General features: G+C 46.7%; 1 protein-coding gene across 1 annotated transcript in view; it reads right to left on the reverse strand.

Moving 5' to 3' along the window:
- FNDC3B (fibronectin type III domain containing 3B) overlaps window positions 1-11,802 on the reverse strand; it is a 366,117-nt gene extending 354,315 nt beyond the window's left edge. Inside the window, exon 1 of the mRNA XM_048864394.2 lies at window positions 11,560-11,802. The gene's annotated coding sequence lies outside the window, so the exon portion shown is untranslated. The remainder of the gene's footprint in view (window positions 1-11,559) is intronic.
- Window positions 11,803-19,303: the final 7,501 nt, after the last annotated feature.

A 19,303-nucleotide genomic window follows, 5' to 3' on the forward strand; every position in this document is an offset into this window, starting at 1 on the left:
CACAGAAAAATTACCTTCTGACAGGGAAGCAAAGGGAAGCCACAACAGCAGTCATGCAACCCTCCCGAGCAGTAGGTTTTGGGTGCCCAGGGCAGCTGGCAGAGAGTTAAATCACTGTGGAGCGGAAGGTGGGACTGGGGAAGATCCAGCTGGTGGCTCCTACCCTGCGCCAGGCTCAGCTTCTAGTTCTGGCTGGGCTAGGGAGGACGGGACTTCCTCTCCCCCTGCATGGCATCGAGGACCGGGTCAGACCCACCCCCAAATTTCTCCCCGAGTTGCAAGAAGCTCTGCAAACTCCCCCGTTTCCCCACACACAAACACTCCCTGCACCCATCACTCCTCTGCTGCAGGGGGACGGATCCCTTTATAGGGAGCTGCTCCCTCATCCACGCAACCCCCATGCATCCAGACCCCCTCATACCCAGACCCTCCCACTGAGCTTCACTCCCCCACGCTCAGAACCCCCCCCATGAACCCCTCTCCCCCCGCACTTGGACCACCCCGACAAGCCACCCACACCTGGATCCCCACCCCACTGAGCCCCAACCAGCTGTCCCTGGATCCCCACCCCACTAAACCCCACTCCACCAGCATCTGGACCCCCACTGAGCCCTCACACCCAGACCCCCCCTGCTGAGCTCTATCCCACCCACACCCCGACCCTCCCTGCTTAGTCCCTACCACCTTCACCTAGACCCCCCTGCAGAGTCCCATTATCGTTGCACCCAGAACCCCCCAACAAGCCCATGTGCATCCAGATCCCTTGCTTATCCAGATCCCGCACTGAGCCGCATGCACCCAGATTGCCCCACACAGAACACTCTCAATCCACACCTGGATCCCCCACACTTGGATCCTGCCTTGTTGAGCCTGCATGCCCACACCGGTGCACTTGGCACAGAGGGGCATGGCCCTGGGGTGTTTCTGGGGCAGGTCCAGTCCATGCACTATGTCAGGGTTGTGTGCAGCCTCACTGCTGAGTCCATGTCCTGCGGGGGGGGATGCACAGTGATCTCCCAGTGATCTCTCCAGTGGTCTATGCTCAAGCTTCCACATTTATTTGACAATAAAGATACAGCTTTGACAATAAAGTTGAGATTCTCCCATAATTTTGCAGAATTTTTAAATATTGTGCGCAGAACTTTTTATTTTTTCGCATAGAATGCCCTCAGGAATAACTCTTACAATGTGGGAACGCCAGGAAGGGCTCAGTGGCTGACACAGAACATGACTGTAGCTGACTGCCCACGCAAGAAATTGCATAGGTTTTTTGTGAACATTTGTCAAGGCCTAGGTTCCCTCTAAGCTGTGCGGCTGTGCCTACAGGCACTCAGGGCTGCGGCAGGGAGAGATGCCTCTCCCACAGTGCCCCTCCACAAGCCCTGACCCAGCCCAGCCTGGATAGTACTCGGTTTATTCTCTCCCCACCGCACCTACTCGATCCTCTCAGCTAGCAGGCTGCCTGCCAGTGACGGGGGGGTGGGGCAGATGGAAAGGAGCCTTACAGCAGTGGCCAAGACTGCGGACGGACCTGCCGCAGCCAGGGGAGAGGCGCCCCTTCCCCGGCCCCAGCCCAGGCCCAGAGATGCTGTGGGGAGAGAGAGAGCTGGGGGGAGTCCTCTCTCCCCACTGTATCTCCAGAGCCCCTCCTTCACCCCAACCCCTCATCCCCAGCCCCACTCCAGAGCCCACACCCCTAGCCAGGGCCCTCACTTCCCCCCACACCCAAACCCCCCTGGCCCAGCCCCTCATCCGCGGCCCCAGCCACAGCAAGAGCCCTCAGCCCCCACACCCTAACCCTCTGCCTCAGCCCTGAGCCACTCATCCCCGGCCCCACCCCCAAGCCTATACCCCCAGCCAGAGCCCTCAACCCAACCCTTTTCCCCAGCCCTGAGCCCTTCATCCCCAGCCCTGAGCCTGCACCCCCAGCTGGAGCTCGAGCCCTCACCCTCTCCCACACTCCAACCCTCTGCCCCAGCCCCACCACATGAATTTTGTTACGTGCACCAATGTGGTGGTTGTGTGTCACACATTACCTCCATATTGGTGTACATTGTGATGGGTTGGATCACAGAAACCCCCTTGGGGCTGCCAACTAGTGCCAAGACTACTTCTTCCCCTGCTTTCCTGCCCTGGCAGTTTGGGACTTCAGTGCCCTGCGTGGTTTGAGCCAGACCCACTAGCCTGCTGCAAACCCAGACTCAGGTCTGAACCACATCCCCTAACAGCTGTAGGGTTAATTGAAAGCAGCTTAAGAAGCGTTCCTGTCTTTTAACACTCAGATGCCTAACTCCCAATGGGGTCCAAACCCCAAATAAATCCGTTTTACTCGTTATAAAGCTTATACAGGGTAAACTCATAAATTGTTCGCCCTCTATAAATAACACTGATAGAGAGATATGCACAGCTGTTTGCACACATACCCCTCCCCCCAGGTATTAATACATACTCTGGGTTAATTAATAAATGAAAAGTGATTTTATTAAATACAGAAAGTAGGATTTAAGTGGTTCCAAGTAATAGCAAACAGAACAAAGTGAATTACCAAGTAAAATAAAATAAAACCCGCAAGTCTATGCTTAATACAGTAAGAAAACTGAATACAGATAAAACCTCACCCTCAGAGGAGTTCCTTTTACAGACTAGTCTCCTTCTAGTCTGGGTCCAGCAATCACTCACACCCCCTGTAGTACTGTCCTTTGTTCCAGTTTCTTTCAGGCACCCTTGGGGGTGGAGAGGCTCTCTCTTCAGCCAGCTGAAGACAAAATGGAGGGGTCTCCCAGGGGTTTAAATAGACTTTCTCTTGTGGGTGAATACCCCTCCCTCCCCCTGTGTAGAATTCCAGCTACAAGATGGAGTTTTGGAGTCACATGGGCAAGTCACATGTCCACGCATGACTCAGAACTTACAGGTAGCAGCCATGGTTTACATCAGGGATCTGAAATTCAAATTACCAGGAGGGCCGCATGAAGACTAATACATTGGCCCGAGGGTCGCATCACTGCCCCTGCCGCCCCGCCCCCACCCTCACTCCACCCCTTCCATGAGGCCCCGCCCCACCCCCATTCCAACCCCTTCCCCAAAGTCCCACCCCAACTCCGCACCCTCCCTGCCCCTATTCCAACCCCTTCCCAAAATCCCCACCGCTCCCCGCTCCTTCCCCCTACCTCCTGGAAACTGCTAAGTGCCGCCAAACAGCTGTTTGGCAGCGGAAAGCGCCTGGAAGTAGGTAGATGAGCGGGGAAGAGGCGCGCTGGGGGGGGGAGAGTAGGAGAGGGGACCTTGGTGGCCACAGGAAATAACTGGGAGGGCATAGGGGAGCTTGGCGGGCCGCAGCAAATAGCTCTGTGGGCCGCATCATGTTTGAGACCCCTGGTTTACATGCTACCTTTAACGTCCTCATGTAGACTTCTTATGTGGATTGGAGGCTTCCAAGATCCATTATCCGTTAAGTGCTTCTTGATTGGGCACTTAATTTGCACATTCCTTTCTCAAAAAGCTGACCAAATGCTTTACTAAGGCTACTTAAAAATCAAGCAAGTACACAGCCAATATTCATAACTTTGAATACAAAAATGATACATACTTACAAATAGGATGAATAGATTCAGTAGATCATAACCTTTACAGAGACAGATTATACGGCACACATAGCATAAAACATATTCCAGTTATGTCATATATACATTTATAAGCATATTTCCATAAAGCCTTATGGGGTGCACCGTCACACACATAACAAAATTCACTCTGCACATGCTTGGGAAAAAAATAGAGGGAACACTGGTCAAGTCTCTGACAGCAAACAGCTAACAGACTCGAGCATAAAACTCACATTCTCAGTTTATTTCTGTACATTGCCTGGCTATGGCTTAGTCGAGAATCCATCTGCTATGTTCTTATCTTAGCCCATGTTCCCCCCTTTGGGCATAAAGGGCCAATTCAAAGACAGTATACAAGTTGTGAGTGACTAAGTTGGTGCAGTTTACAAAATTCTCCCAGCCCTATGGCACATAAATTACACCAGCCTGGACCCTGTTAAACCTACTTACCACTGTGTAACTTACACATCACCTCTGAATTTAACCCAGTACGTTCACAGAGAACCACTACGTGCTTTATATTTTTTTCCCTACATAAATTAGTACCAAGCAGAGAGCAGTGGGTCTAATCAAGAATAATCCCCTTCTGCTGGCATTTTCAGTATTGCCAAGTCCAAGTGTTCCAAAGGCACAAGTCATGCCATGCAAAATCAGGAGTTTGGCTTAAAAAATCATGAGATTTAAAAAAACAAACACTGGGTTCTTTATATCTGCCTTCTGATTTGGGAGTCTTTGGGGGGTTCACATTTTGAAACTTTTTTTTTTTTCATTGAAATGAAAGCTCAGATTCTCAATTACGAGATTCCAGGAAGTCAGGCTTTAAGAAAAGACACCCAAAATCATGAGACTTAGTAATAATGCTCACTTCCAAGTGCAAATGCACAATTCACACTTGATTTTCAAACTCACTACTTACATTGTTAGATACCTAAGACAGGTATTTGGGCGTCTAACTTTACGCACAAGTCTCAAGTCCAGAACCTTTGTGTTTTAGGCTCTGTCATCTTTGCTCTATTGATTTAACCTGGAATGTAGGTACTATTACCTGCTATATGTGTGCTCTAAACTAGAGTTCCTGAAAGCATTTTTCTTTGCTCATGTCTGTTTAGACACCTCTCATTATTTGATTTCCTGGATACTCCCTAACAGGAAATCTATTTAATCCCTTCAAGTATCCATGAAAGCTGTATCTTCCTTTCCTTTCTTGTTCTATTACTCTACACTGCTAAATAACACTCAAGAGGCACGTGACACTAATGAGGCACCCGGGCCAGAGACCAAACTTCCTACAAGTTAAGTTACTTACCATGTTATCCAGGCTGCCCGCTGACACTCATCTTTTGTCATAAAACTGGCATGTACTTCCCTGACAATGGCATCATAATACACGAGCATGGGCACAAGTAGCTAAGCAATCGAGCACTAAATATGGATCAATGAGATGGAATCCCAAAACAAATCAAACCTGTCCATTCTAATTCAGCTTCTGCATCCAAGGTTCAGGAGCTCTACCATCACACTTTATAGCAGGGCTCAGCTTAACTAACCAACAATACAAAAACGTGGAGATCAACAGATGTGGAATTTGCTTTGTTCTATAATGCAACTGAATATTAGTGTTTCATTACAGGAAGCAGGAGGGGAAGAGTAAAAAAAAAAGTTACTATAGTAAAGTTATCACCCCTATGCCAGGCCCTGACAAAACTGGCTAAAAACTCATTAAGTGGGATGTGTCTGAATTTTTTCTGACTAGATTACAGGGGTGAGGGAGACTGTTCCATGACATTCCAAGCGCTTCTAGGCATAGAGAGCCATCTCTCTCACTTATCTTTCCAAAATATGCTTCATGAAGCACACTTCCGAAAGCATAAAGCACATTTTTAGAGACAAAACATACTCCTTGTTTATAATTCATCCTTCCCTGAGAATCTAATACATGTGTTCAAACTAAGTGTTCAACAGACCATTCCAAAGAATTCCATATAATCCTATATAAAGCAGCTTTATGTCATATAACCATAAGGAGAGAAAAGTTATACACTCTTTAGCAAGGGAACAACTACATCCTAAAATTTAAATCACAGAGTAGAGAAAGCAAGGAGTCATATAGCCTATCGATTCCAGAAAATTTCCATGTTCATCTTTTATGATGAGCAAAAAAGCAAAGTGAAACATTTAAATTAATTGTTGGCATTACTCCACTGAAGCCAACAAAGTTACACCAGGGATGAATCCAGCTCAAATGCAATAGGAGGTGCCTGGATAGTGGATGTCAATATTAGCTGCATAGTTTGCTTTCTCCAGAGAAAAAAAGCAACACAATTATTATTCATAATGTTAGATTTATGTTTTGTAAGTCACTCTGATAAGACGGCATTGTAATGATCTCAGTTTAGTAAATGGAAGATTATCCCAAATGGTAACCATCATTCACTAATAACTGCATGCCGCTATAATTATAAGTCAGTATTACTCAGAAAGGCAAACAGGGAATGCTTTCCATACAGTAATTATAACATGTATTTTTATGCAGCTAACAGCTGACAAATACAAGGGTACATTATTTGTCAACGGCTTGTGAGTTTCATAACAGATTGTGTAATATAACTTAACAGAAAATTAGTGATCATATAAAATCTATAATCTTCTCCAGTCCTATTTCCAGCTTATTTGTTTATAATTCAGTAGACAAGGGAAAACGTGTGTTTAAATTTCAATACCTTACCTGTACTTTTAACACAAATAAGCTATGCAGCATACCAAATTTCACATACATCAGGAAGCTGCAAGTCATAAAGACTCAATTTTTGTCCTCAAATGCTTCTCTGAGAACAGCAAACACATATAAGGGCAAAATTTAGCCAACTGTATTTAGCAGGATTTGTCTTACATCCCCCATTTAATTGCCATGATTTGCACAAAGAATATTTTACATGCAATATACTAATAGGTAATTTTAAGAAGTTGCAAAGTATTTTAATTTGCTCTAATTCTTTTATAAATTTACCATATACTTCTTACAGTTAAAATATCAACTTCATAAATTAAGGATCCTTTTAACTTTCATTCTAAGTCCTTCATACAGCTAATTCTAGCTATATTTTACCGAAATCTATCTCAAAAACATTTACTATATACACTTCTGGGACCAAATCCTATTGCCCCTACTTAGTCATTACCTTGGGCAAATTCCCATTGACTTCTGTTTATAAACAGACCTGACCAGAGTCAAGTACCAAATTAAATGTTTGGCTTTTTGTCATTAAATTACAATAGTCTACTTAAGTGTTAAGTGATATACTTATTCCAAAATGCACATCTATGCATGGAGTTTCTGTGACTTTTACAGCTCTGACAAAAGTGTATTGACAGAAAATGCTGTTATTTTTGAGAATACCATATTGAATGTATTATAATACATTTTTGTTGGAAAAGGACTCTTATATTATACTTTGTTAAAATTGACATTTTGCTGTTTATATGTTACAGATGCAGATCGTTTTCAACTTTTGTTTACTTAGAAGATACCGAAGGGGTGAATTACCTTCTATCTACAGTACAGTTTATTTGTAACAAGATTATTAATTAGTTTAAACACAGAAAGTGTGACACTCAAAAAGTAGTATATTTTAACCTTTAAACTTTTTAGTATTATATGTGATGGCAACCTATCTTTTCACAAGGAAAGGAAACTTAAATTGTCCTTCAATGCCACATCATTAATAAATTCTACAGGCTTTTTTGTGCAAAACTGAAGTTTAGAGTGATTGCACTTATCTTCTAGTGAATATACTGATACTGTCATGGTTTTGCATCCAGATTATGGGCACAGATTTAGTATATGTAACAGCATGCTCTCAAAGGAGACTAATCTCTCCAGTGTGCTGTTACAAATTCCATAACAGAGCACAAGTTTAAATTATCTTTTTCCCTGGATATCTGTAATCCAATAAAGAATTTGTTATGCTGAGGGAGGATATGTTTAGAACTGATGATTAAAATGCGAACTAACACATCTCAACTGGAAAACTGTTTAAGGAGTTATCTATTTTCAAATTCACGAACATTCCTGCCTGTAGATGGCCTGTTACCGTTGTGTATCTATTGGCTCCTATTTCCACTTTGTTGTTTGAAGAACTTCCCTCTTCCCACATACCTTCTGTCTCCAGGGGCAGATCACACAGTGACACTAAACTATGGTCATAAACAACGCTACTTCTTTCAGAGTAGCAGCCGTGTTAGTCTGTATTCGCAAAAAGAAAAGGAGTACTTGTGGGCACCTTAGAGACTAACAAATTTATTTGAGCATAAGCTTTCGTGAGCTACAGCTTACTTCATTGGATGCATTCTTCTGATATTCTTGTTTAAAAGGATTCCCTGTTGCTCAAGTGCTGTATCTTGGTAGTGCTGGGAAGATCAACTAAGCAAGTTAACTGCTGATTTGAGAAATCCTTCAGCTCCACGTCAGCTTATACAGCAGAAATGAAAATTTCAGTCTTGCTGATTTGCAGTATGTTTCACCACACAGTTATGATCTACAGAGACACACAAGTCCCCAGATTTAATGGCCTGATACCAAACCATTCTTTGTGGAGGGTCTTTGACTCTGGAATTAATTTGCCTGGTACTCTGACAGAGTCGGAGTTTGCCGGCCCTTGTACTGATCTCAAAGGTCAATCTCTTTTCTCAGGCTTTTGCTTGGGCAGCAGAGGTGGTTAAATGGATTGAGAGACAAAGATAATTTTGGCTGAACAAAGTCACTTGCTGTATTCAGTTGTGTGATACTTTTTCTAATAATATACATGTTAGAAGTTAAAAGTAAGGTCCCAATACTGAAACCATTTACTCATACTGTAAACTTGACTCACGTGTGTTTGCAGAATTGGGCCCTAAATTTTTGAGCAAAAAAACCAATTAAACAGTTCACAAATGAACTGCCCCTCACTCACACACACACACTCTTCATATATTTACTTGTGTAAAATTAGGGGGTTAAATTTACACAAGTCCAGATTCCCCATCCCTTTCCTTATGGGTGCTGATGGAAGACAAAGTGAGCAGATTAATGAAATTTACATCTGATGAAAAATTTATGTGCACGAAGTTTTTGATTTATTCTGACTTCTAGGTGATTACTACCATAACCTGAAGAGCTTTTATGAAACTGGGATCCAGAGTACAATCACTTCCAATTAAAAATTTAATTAACAGACAGCACTATTGAGAAGATAGTTTCAAACTGCAAGCTTCCCACAGACACAATCTCAAGCTTCCCATCCAACATATATTTGTTATTATTGGCTATATGTAAACTATATATTCAGTTACAACAGTCTGTTTTGGAAGCTGACTTTCTTCATTTATCTCCTGGCCAGGTAGTGGGTAGGATAACAGTGTGAAAAATTTCACCAATGTCCGAGCAATGACCTCAAATGAACCCACATGAGCAGATCCACTTCAAAAATGGTAAATGATTCAGCTTCCATGCCTTGGGCTACATTAACAGCATAAGCTACTCAAACAATACCAAACTGGGATGAATACATAGGGCACTTTGGGGCCAGTAGAACCCTGTGTCATATTAGGCTCTGAGATGTAACCACCAAAACCCAGCACCCTTGAGACTGATGACGGGCAGAGCAGATATTGTAAGAAACTGGGAGAAGATCACTGACAGGTTGCTTCTGTGTAAGACTCCACTGAGAACAGTGTATAAGGAAAGAGCACTTCATAGCCTGAATGACCCAGGCATGCTGCCAAGAAATATCTTCCTCTTGTGGTGGCAACAACAGGATACTTCCCTAACTAGCTCCTCTACTACTGCCCAGAGACATGCAGGTGGTAAGAAAGGAGTGGGTGAGGGAAGCAGAATGCTGCTACTAATAGAAGGAGCCATCCAACTTACCAACCCAGCCGACTGCTGAGGGATATGGGGGATGACGATAGGGATAGCATATCTCTTACCAGGGAGGCTGTCCAGCCAGCACTCTGCCCATGTCTAGACTAGGAAAATAGGTCATGCTCAAAAACACAATAGCTAACATGTTGTTAAACACTATCTACACTAGAGTTTAACACCTTTTAAAAAACATTATCTAACTGTGGTCTACCCTAAGCTTCTCAGTAAGGAAAACAGTTAGAGGGTAGAACGAATGTGATGAAGGCACAGGGAACCAGGAAACCTGAAATCTGTTCCCAACCATGGCACCGATTCTCTGTGGGACCTGAAGTTACGTAATTGCTCTGTGCCTCAGTTTCCCCATCTGTGAAATGGAGATAGTGCTGCTCTACCTCCTTACTGTGATTACAGATACTCAGATGGAAGGTGCTATAAAATGCAAGTTATATTAATTATTATTATTATTATTAAGCCAATGTGTAACAAATTTTTAAAAAATTCTAATGAATATGGATGGCATGAATTGCTCCTTACTTTAAACTCCAGACCACACAACCTTAGCCAAAACCTTAGTATATAAACGGAGTATTTGACAGGAGTGAGAGCTAAGCTGAGTCTGAAAGAGGATAAACTTAAAAGAGAATTATATTTTTCAAGCTCTCTCTCTCCTGGTAATGTTCCATTTTTAAAGGTGTCTGGCAGAAGAAATAAAGTTTCCAGGATTTTTTCCTTTACAAAGTGGGAGGGAGGGAGGCTGGAGGATGTTGCCTGGGTCGGTCTGTCTGTCTGTCTCTCGCTCTTTTTCTCCAACGTGCCCCCTGGATCCAGACATTTTGGAAAGAGTTTGTAGATAGCTGGAGACTCTGCTGGTGCAACGAGGAGGAGCCTTGGCTTCTTCACCCGAGTGACATTCCCCAAGCCGGACAGAGGGGCCAGACAGTACGTGCTGGCCACAGAGCGGAGGTTCTGTCTCCCCCCCCTGCACCCATCGCCTCCTGCTCCCAAACCCAGCCGCAGGGCACAGATTTCCAACCTCCCTTCTAATCACACACACACACACCCAGCTCCTCCTGCAGGGAGTCAGAAGCTGGGGAGGAGGGAGGCTCCACACACACACACACACACACACACAAAAACCTCTTCCAAGTTTAAAGCCGATTTTCCATTCCGGCTCAGATTGCCATGGCAGGATGACTATCAAAGAAAGGCGAGAAGAGGAGGAGGAGGCGGCGGCCGTGGGGGAACCGAGGAGAGGAGCCGGGGCTGGTGCGGGGATGAGGATGGGGAGGGGGCAGGGAAAGGCCAGGCAGGCTGAGTCCGGCAGCGCTCCGCGGAGCCTCTCTGGATTACTAGGCTCTGATGGAGTGTCTCCCGGCTCCCAAACAAACTGCTGCTTCCACTCCCCGGGCCGAGCCCTGACACCAGCCCCTTCCCCCCAGCCTGCTCCAGAGGCGGCGTCAGCATTTCGCCGCCCCCACCCTCCTCCGCCTTCTCCCGGGCTGTAAAATTCCCACTTTCCACCCTGCAGACCCGTCCACCCCCCCCCCCCAAAAAAAAACATCCTCCCCCAGCTCTGCGCTGCAACGTGGGGTAGCAGCGGCGCCGCCCCAGGAGCGGACAGATGGTCCCGGCTGTGTCTAGTTCCCCCGTTGCCCCCGAGGGCTGGGGGCGTTACACAAGCCCTATGATGGGGGGGTCAGAGGGATAAGGGGGTGCATAAATGCAAGGGGGGGTCAAGCCACGGGCGGGGGGCACGAGGCCCAAGCTGGCTGGTCTCTCCTCACGGCACCGGCAAATGGGGGAAACTTTCTGCAAAGTGCTGCCGCTTCCCGTGCTCCGTGCAAGCCCCCGGCTCCGGGGCGCGCCCACCCACCCGGCCTCGGCCCTTCCCCGCCGAAACGAGACGGGTGCGGGACGGGGCGGGGAGCCACAGACTAACTCCGGGGGCTGCGCTCGTCCTGCCCCAACTCCGGGCTGCTGCAGCCGCGGGCACTCGGCGTGAGCCCCGCCGGGGGGGCGCTGCCGCGCGGAGCGGCCGGGCCGGGGACGCCGCCTTACCTTCGCAGGGGCTGAAACGGGGGCGGGGTGAGCGGCCCGGGCGCGGCGAGCCCGTCGGCGGCAGGCAGTCCGGTGAGAGCCCGGCGGGCGGCGGGGGCTACCAGGAGAGCTCGGAGGGGGATTCCGCCATGTCAATGATGTCGGGACCACATGGGGACTTGCGACCAGCCCACACTACCATACAGTCTGGAGTAGCAGCTACTGTGGAAAAAATCCGCGGCGGGAGAGGCGAGGCGAGGCGGGCGGGGAACGGGGGGCGGGCGAAGGGAGGGACCCGCTGCGCCGGCCCGACGCGCTCGGCAGCCCGCTGGTCGCCGGGCAGCTGCCCCGCCTGGGGCCGTCTTCAGCGCCCAGCAAGTCCCCGCCTGGCCCCTTGCCCTCGCCCCCGCCCGGAGCCGCACGGGCCCGGCGCCCATGCACCTCCCCCCCAAGCAGAACCCAGCTGGGCGAGGAGGGTGTTTGTTTGCGGGGAGTGGGAGCCTGGAGCAGCCCCTGCCCCATTGTCCGTTCACACACACTTGTCTCCTTCTGCCCGCCCTGCTCCTCCACTCCCCTCTCACCCTGCCTGCCTCCCAGCCCCTGCCCCATCCCCTCCCTCCTGACCCCAGTCTCTACCCCACCCATCCCCTTCTGCCCCCCCCAGCCCCTCTCCCATTACCCCGTCTCTCCTCCCTCCTGACCCCAGTCTCTGCCCCCATCCCCTCCTGCCCGATCCCCTCCCTCCTGACCCCAGTCTCTACCCCACCATCCCCTCCTGCCCCATTTCCTCCCTCCTGACCCCAGTCTCTACCCCACCCATCCCCTCCTGTCCTATCCCCTCCCTCCTGACCCGGAGTCTATACCCCATCCATCCCATTCTGCCCCAGTCCCTGCCCCATCACCCCTTTCCCTCCCTCCTGATCCCCAGTACCCTACTGGGGAATCCTGATTCCATCCATCTTGTGTAGATTGTAAATTCTTTGGGACAGGGACAGTCTTTACTTTTGTGGATTGCAGAGCACACTGCCAGCACAGGAACCACTAAATACATGCATACAGTTCTGCTGCCAAGCACTCCCTCTTCTTCCTGACCATGCAGAGGCCCCTGCAGTAATGAGAGGGAAGAAACACCTCTACAGATTCCCCCTTGTCAGGTCCTTGGTATGGGATTAGGGAGAAGAAACATCTTGGCATCCACCTTCCATAGTCCCTGGAGTGAGGAAGCCACCTCAGTGCAACCCACCAGGGACCTGCACCTCTGCCACAGAAAGGGCAAGAAGTAACCCGTCCCAGCACCTGTGCAGGGGGAAGAAAGCGATGTTTTCCTGGGTTGAGTTTAGAGGAGGTTGAGCCAAATTATAGAATCATAGAATCGTAGGACTTGAAGGGACCTTGAGAAGTCATCTAGTCCAGTCCCCTGCACTCATGGCATCATACATTTGGGAGGGAATGCTGTGGTCTTGTGAGTTAATTCAGGGAAGCAGGAACAAGCGGTTCATTGTGGAAGGGACAAATCAGTGACCTAAATTAGGAAAAAATGTAAAAAGATAAAATTGAAGAGTAATCACAGTCAAAGTTGTGTAAGAGAAGATAAAGATAGATGCAAAGAAGAGAAGAAGGTTACCAATTATCACTGAGATAAACCTGCCTGTATAGATTCCCAAACTCATTTGCAGTTTGTCTCTCAGATGGGCCTGAACCAAATTGCTGGATCCAAACACACTCTAATTTTAGGGTATATGAAATCTAAATATGTATGCACTATGTCTCCAGCTACGCTGCCTCAGCCCTTTACACTGGCATAGGGCTGTATAAAGCTTTTTCAGTTCCCACTGGTTTCACTTTGATTTTTAGGTTTGAGCACAACTCACAAGGAATCCCTGTTGAGGTTACAGGGACAAACCATCCCGATGAGTCGAAAGAATAGTAAATATGGCAGGCGACCAGCTTGGCTTAATGGTGAAATCTTAGCGGATCTTAAACATAAAAAAGAAGCTTACAAGAAGTGGAAGGTTGGACATATGACCAGGGAAGAGTATAAAAATATTGCTCGGGCATGTAGGAATGTTATCAGGAGGGCCAAATCGCACCTGGAGCTGCAGCTAGCCAGAGATGTCAAGAGTAACAAGAAGGGTTTCTTCAGGTATGTTGGCAACAAGAAGAAAGCCAAGGAATGTGTGGGCCCCTTACTGAATGAGGGAGGCAAACTAGTGACAGAGGATGTGGAAAAAGCTAATGTACTCAATGCTTTTTTTGCCTCTGTTTTCACTAACAAGGTCAGCTCCCAGACTGCTACGCTGGGCATCACAAAATGGGGAAGAGATGGCCAGCCCTCTGTGGAGATAGAGGTGGTTAGGAACTATTTAGAAAAGCTGGACGTGCACAAGTCCATGGGGCCGGACGAGTTGCATCCGAGAGTGCTGAAGGAACTGGCGGCTGTGATTGCAGAGCCATTGGCCATTATCTTTGAAAACTCGTGGCGAACCGGGGAAGTCCCGGATGACTGGAAAAAGGCTAATGTAGTGCCAATCTTTAAAAAAGGGAAGAAGGAGGATCCTGGGAACTACAGGCCAGTCAGCCTCACTTCAGTCCCTGGAAAAATCATGGAGCAGGTCCTCAAAGAATCAATCCTTAAGCACTTGCATGAGAGGAAAGTGATCAGGAACAGCCAGCATGGATTCACCAAGGGAAGGTCATGCCTGACTAATCTAATCGCCTTTTATGATGAGATTACTGGTTCTGTGGATGAAGGGAAAGCAGTGGATGCATTGTTTCTTGACTTTAGCAAAGCTTTTGACACGGTCTCCCACAGTATTCTTGTCAGCAAGTTAAGGAAGTATGGGCTGGATGAATGCACTACAAGGTGGGTAGAAAGCTGGCTAGATTGTCGGGCTCAACGGGTAGTGATCAATGGCTCCATATCTAGTTGGCAGCCGGTATCAAGTGGAGTACCCCAAAGGTCGGTCCTGGGGCCGGTTTTGTTCAATATCTTCATAAATGATCTGGAGGATGGTGTGGATTGCACTCTCAGCAAATTTGCGGATGATACTAAACTGGGAGGAGTGGTAGATACGCTGGAGGGGAGGGATAGGATACAGAAAGACCTAGACAAATTGGAGGATTGGGCCAAAAGAAATCTGATGAGGTTCAATAAGGATAAGTGCAGGGTCCTGCACTTAGGACGGAAGAACCCAATGCACAGCTACAGACTAGGGACCGAATGGCTAGGCAGCAGTTCTGCGGAAAAGGACCTAGGGGTGACAGTGGACGAGAAGCTGGATATGAGTCAGCAGTGTGCCCTGGTTGCCAAGAAGGCCAATGGCATTTTGGGATGTATAAGTAGGGGCATAGCGAGCAGATAGAGGGACGTGATCGTTCCCCTCTATTCGACATTGGAGAGGCCTCATCTGGAGTACTGTGTCCAGTTTTGGGCCCCACACTTCAAGAAGGATGTGGATAAATTGGAGAGAGTCCAGCGAAGGGCAACAAAAATGATTAGGGGACTGGAACACATGAGTTATGAGGAGAGGCTGAGGGAGCTGGGATTGTTTAGCCTGCAGAAGAGAAGAATGAGGGGGGATTTGATAGCTGCTTTCAACTACCTGAAAGGGGGTTCCAAAGAGGATGGCTCTAGACTGTTCTCAATGGTAGCAGATGTCAGAACGAGGAGTAATGGTCTCAAGTTGCAGTGGGGGAGGTTTAGATTGGATATTAGGAAAAACTTTTTCACTAAGAGGGTGGTGAAACACTGGAATGTGTTACCTAGGGAGGTGGTGGAATCTCCTTCCTTAGAGGTTTTTAAGGTCAGGCTTGACAAAGCCCTGGCTGGGATGATTTAACTGGGAATTGGTCCTGCTTTGAGCAGGGGGTTGGACTAGATGACCTTCTGGGGTCCCTTCCAACCCTGATATTCTATGATTCTATGATTCCAAGAGAAATTCAGTTGCAATGACCATACTTTGCCAAGTTTGGGAACAAAATGTACATAGTCACTTTCATATGGTTTCCAGTCTCACCTGAAACCATAAAATTGTCCAGGTCCATATGAAACACATCAAGGCTGGTTTGAGTTTGGGATCTGAAACCATTATAAACATATTCCTGATATACTACCTTCTACTCAGTCATTCTGTACCAATAATATACAGCACAGAGTAACTCAAGGACCAAGCGTAGGCAGCCAGTAGTAAAATGGCTCAACAGAAATCGTACATGCTATAACTTGGGGGGGGAGGGGCTGTTAGGGATGAATGGGGGAAAGTGGGAAGGGAAAAGGGAGGGGACTGTTGTTGTTTTTAAAAGAACACACAGGGGGAGAGAAAATTATTTCCTCAGTGACTGAGCTTATAAAAAGATCATCAACTTTCCCTGGGCCAGTTGACCCAGGAGCAGCATTAACAGGTTCCAGAGGGAACCATATCTCAGCCTCCACAACTGAAAGGGATGAGAATTACCCAAATAACTACACATCAGGGCTGAGAAAACTAGTTTGGAGAAAATAAAAACTGACCTGAACCTCCATCCAAATAAACAGCAATTGAACCCTGAAGTGTGAAAAGGTACCTTTAACTTTTCCATGTTCATTAGTTTTCATTGTTGTGAGTCTCTCCATTGCCTGATTCAGACTCAAAGGGAAGCATTGGAGCATTGGAAATCTCATGAGAAAGTCTGCTTTTGCTAAATTTCTAGCCTAATTTTGGAGACTCAAGAAGTTAAGATAAACTTCCAAATCTGAGGGTGCTTTTCTAAGCCTCCCATCACTGCTACACATTCTACTGCCTTAGAGGCCAACCTTTTCCTTTTTAAAGACTTTGCCAGCTTCTGTCCTTCCACTTTACCCTATCATTAATATACACTATTTTCTTTGTCAAAAATAAGATTCTTCTGTTTATTCCCAGAAGGGGTAGAGCCTGAACAGCAACAGTGCAGGTCTCCCTCACATCACGCCTCCAAGGAGCAACAGTGCCTAAGCCCTGATGCAGAAGAAGAGTCAGAAAGGGGCATTCAGTTTCCAACATGCCCATACCTTCCTTGGATCTCACTGCTGAGCCTATGCACCAGTTATGGTTGTATCTGTGATGCAGATAGTTGTCCACAAGGAACTGGATTGAAAATATCGACTCCTCTCTAACAGGCACTGAACAGCCATCGACAGTAACAACTTGAAGTCACTATTGACTGGGGCTGGATTCAAACTGGTCAAAGGTTCTGTATTCCTTTTTCAGTCCCTTCAGCCATCTGTCCCACTAGCTGAGAAATTCCAGAGAAGCGGCTGTGGAAGGAGAAGAGCTCTCTTAATACAATCATAACTCTATGTGACGTCTTAGGTAAGACATCATTTCAAAGGCAGCGTGGACGCTACAAGAGATTCTTTATTCTCCCAAGACATCCTCTCTCAGGTTTCTGGTGGGATTATGCTTTAACTTAGACTGCTTTAATAAACTGTACATACTGTATTTGGGAGGGCAAGTAGGCTGGGATCTTGGCATCAGTTCTGTTTAACACTGTACAGAGAAAGCTTTGATTAGTTTGTTTGCTAAATATTGTTGTTTTACCTGAGGCATGCTGCCTTCAGTCATTTTTTCAAATACCACATAACACTGGTGTGTACAGATGATGTCTCTACCCAAACACTGGATAGACTGTACCACAGGACCTTTTTCTCTACACATTATTATGCCTTTGGAGTAGCTGTTGGGTGGTCTGACTGAGTATTCCAGTGGCTAATGCTCTTCACTTACATTGTAAGAGACCTGAGTTCGGACTGAGACCTGAGTTCAGACCTCAGAGCCAGGAGAGGCTGAGAGTGGGGAAGAGAGACACATTTGGCTTCACCTGACTCTGTAGCAAACCCACTGACTAGCGTAGGGCACTGAGGAATTCCAAAGCAGTCCCCAATCAGGTCTTCCTCTGCCAGAAAGGTTTTTGTGTCCTGTGACCTTGGAGTGGGCAACGTACACAAATGAAAGAACTGAATGATTCTCTTCAAAGAAACTCCAGATCAAAATTACCCAGGAGGCATTTTTCCTGCTTTAAGACCATGTACAGTAACTTACTTTTAATGTTGTATATAGAAGTGGCTGCAAAGGGTACAGTAACCTGCTTTACTTGTTAATAAATCCTTTTCAGACCATTATGCTAGATCTTTTGATGCACTGTAAATAATAAAAGGGTTCTACAATTTAAATAGTTAATTATGCAAAGAAAATCATACCTTTGCTGCTGGCTGCAGCGTCTCTTCTCTAGGTCTGTTATCTGATTAAACAGAAATTGAAATGTAAGTACAGTGTTAAATGCTGTATATTGGAATAGAACTGAATTCCTTCCATTTTCACTCCTCTGCTTTCTTTGCATCATGGCTCTAGGGGGGACAAGCACAAGCCAGAAGAAATGGGTAGGTGGAGAGTAGAGGTCTTTATGACAAATCTTGTTGTGGGATCCAAAATTCTGCAGGTGACTAAGTCTTGCAGAGCTAGGACATATAAACATTAGCATGAATCAGGGTTTCTATTGTACATCTGTATTTCGAGCAAGTGAAACCCAGTCATTGAGTAATTAAATGCTCAAAACGTACTTCAATAATTATTACCTCCATAAAACAAAGTAAGTTCCAAAAGGGAGGCTGAATTCATGTTATTATTTACACAAGTCTTTTCCCTTTTTAGAACACCTGTGACAACACATGCTGAAATCAGAATCCAGAATTTTATTGCCAGGGTGAACTATGAAGATTAATTACTCCAAGATTCTAAAATAAAATTGTCCTGGTCTCTTTTTTAGTGGACTACATAGTAATTTGGCTTTACACATTCATCTAGGGCACAATCCTTTGTACCCAGAAGTTATTGGGTGTGCTTCCATGCCTTAAACGGGCTTTGGAGCAAAGCCTTTAGTTTGGTGTTTGAATCTTTCAGGCTACTGCTATGCCAGTGGTTCTCAAACTTTTTTTTTTGTGGCCCACTTGAAAATTGCTGAGGGTCTTGGCAGACTACTTAATGCTCTTTCCAAATGTTGTTTGTACTGTTAGCTAACTATTGTAAAGCGCTTTGGATAAAAGCACTATATATATATATAAAAAAAACTTAATAGTAAACTTTTTTTGTTCTTCAAATAAAAGCACACAACTCATAATTTAATATCAGTAGTCTTACCTTTCTAATGTGATGGATGTGCCCTTTCTCCCCTACCGTGGCAGCCCCCAAGCTGGGGCTGGGAAGGAGGGGGTCTCTTCCTCTCTCCCCCACCGCAGCAGCCCCTGAGCTGGAGCTGGGAAGGAGTGGGGGGACTCTTCCTTCCTGAGCTGGGACGGAGCAGAGAGGTCTCTCCCCCGCCATAGCAGCCACAGAATTTATGCTGGAAAGGAGGGCCATCTTTCCCCGGAAGCCACAGCCCTGGAGCTGGGGAAAGTCGCCTCTTTCTCTGGCCACCACAGCCCTGCAAATCCTAAATTCCCCCCACCCCCTTTTCTCACCTCACTGCCCCCTCCCACCTACCACCTCTATTCCCCCGAAGGCCACCATCTCACCTTACATGTGCATCTTCTCCAAGGTCCAGGCACCTAATTATGTGGGTGGCCCTTCATTCTCTTGTGTGCAACCGCCCAGGCGTGCACCTTAGAGGGAACTATCCGCGGACCACCTGATAGAGCTCGTGAACCACTGGTGGTCCATGGACCACAGTTTGAGAACCTCTGTGCTAGGCAATATCGACTTGGTTCAGCTCCCTTAGAAGTCAGTAGAAACACTCCCATTGACTTCCACAGGAG

Source organism: Caretta caretta, chromosome 9, assembly GCF_965140235.1.
Source record: "Caretta caretta isolate rCarCar2 chromosome 9, rCarCar1.hap1, whole genome shotgun sequence".
Taxonomy (NCBI): Eukaryota; Metazoa; Chordata; order Testudines; family Cheloniidae; genus Caretta; species Caretta caretta.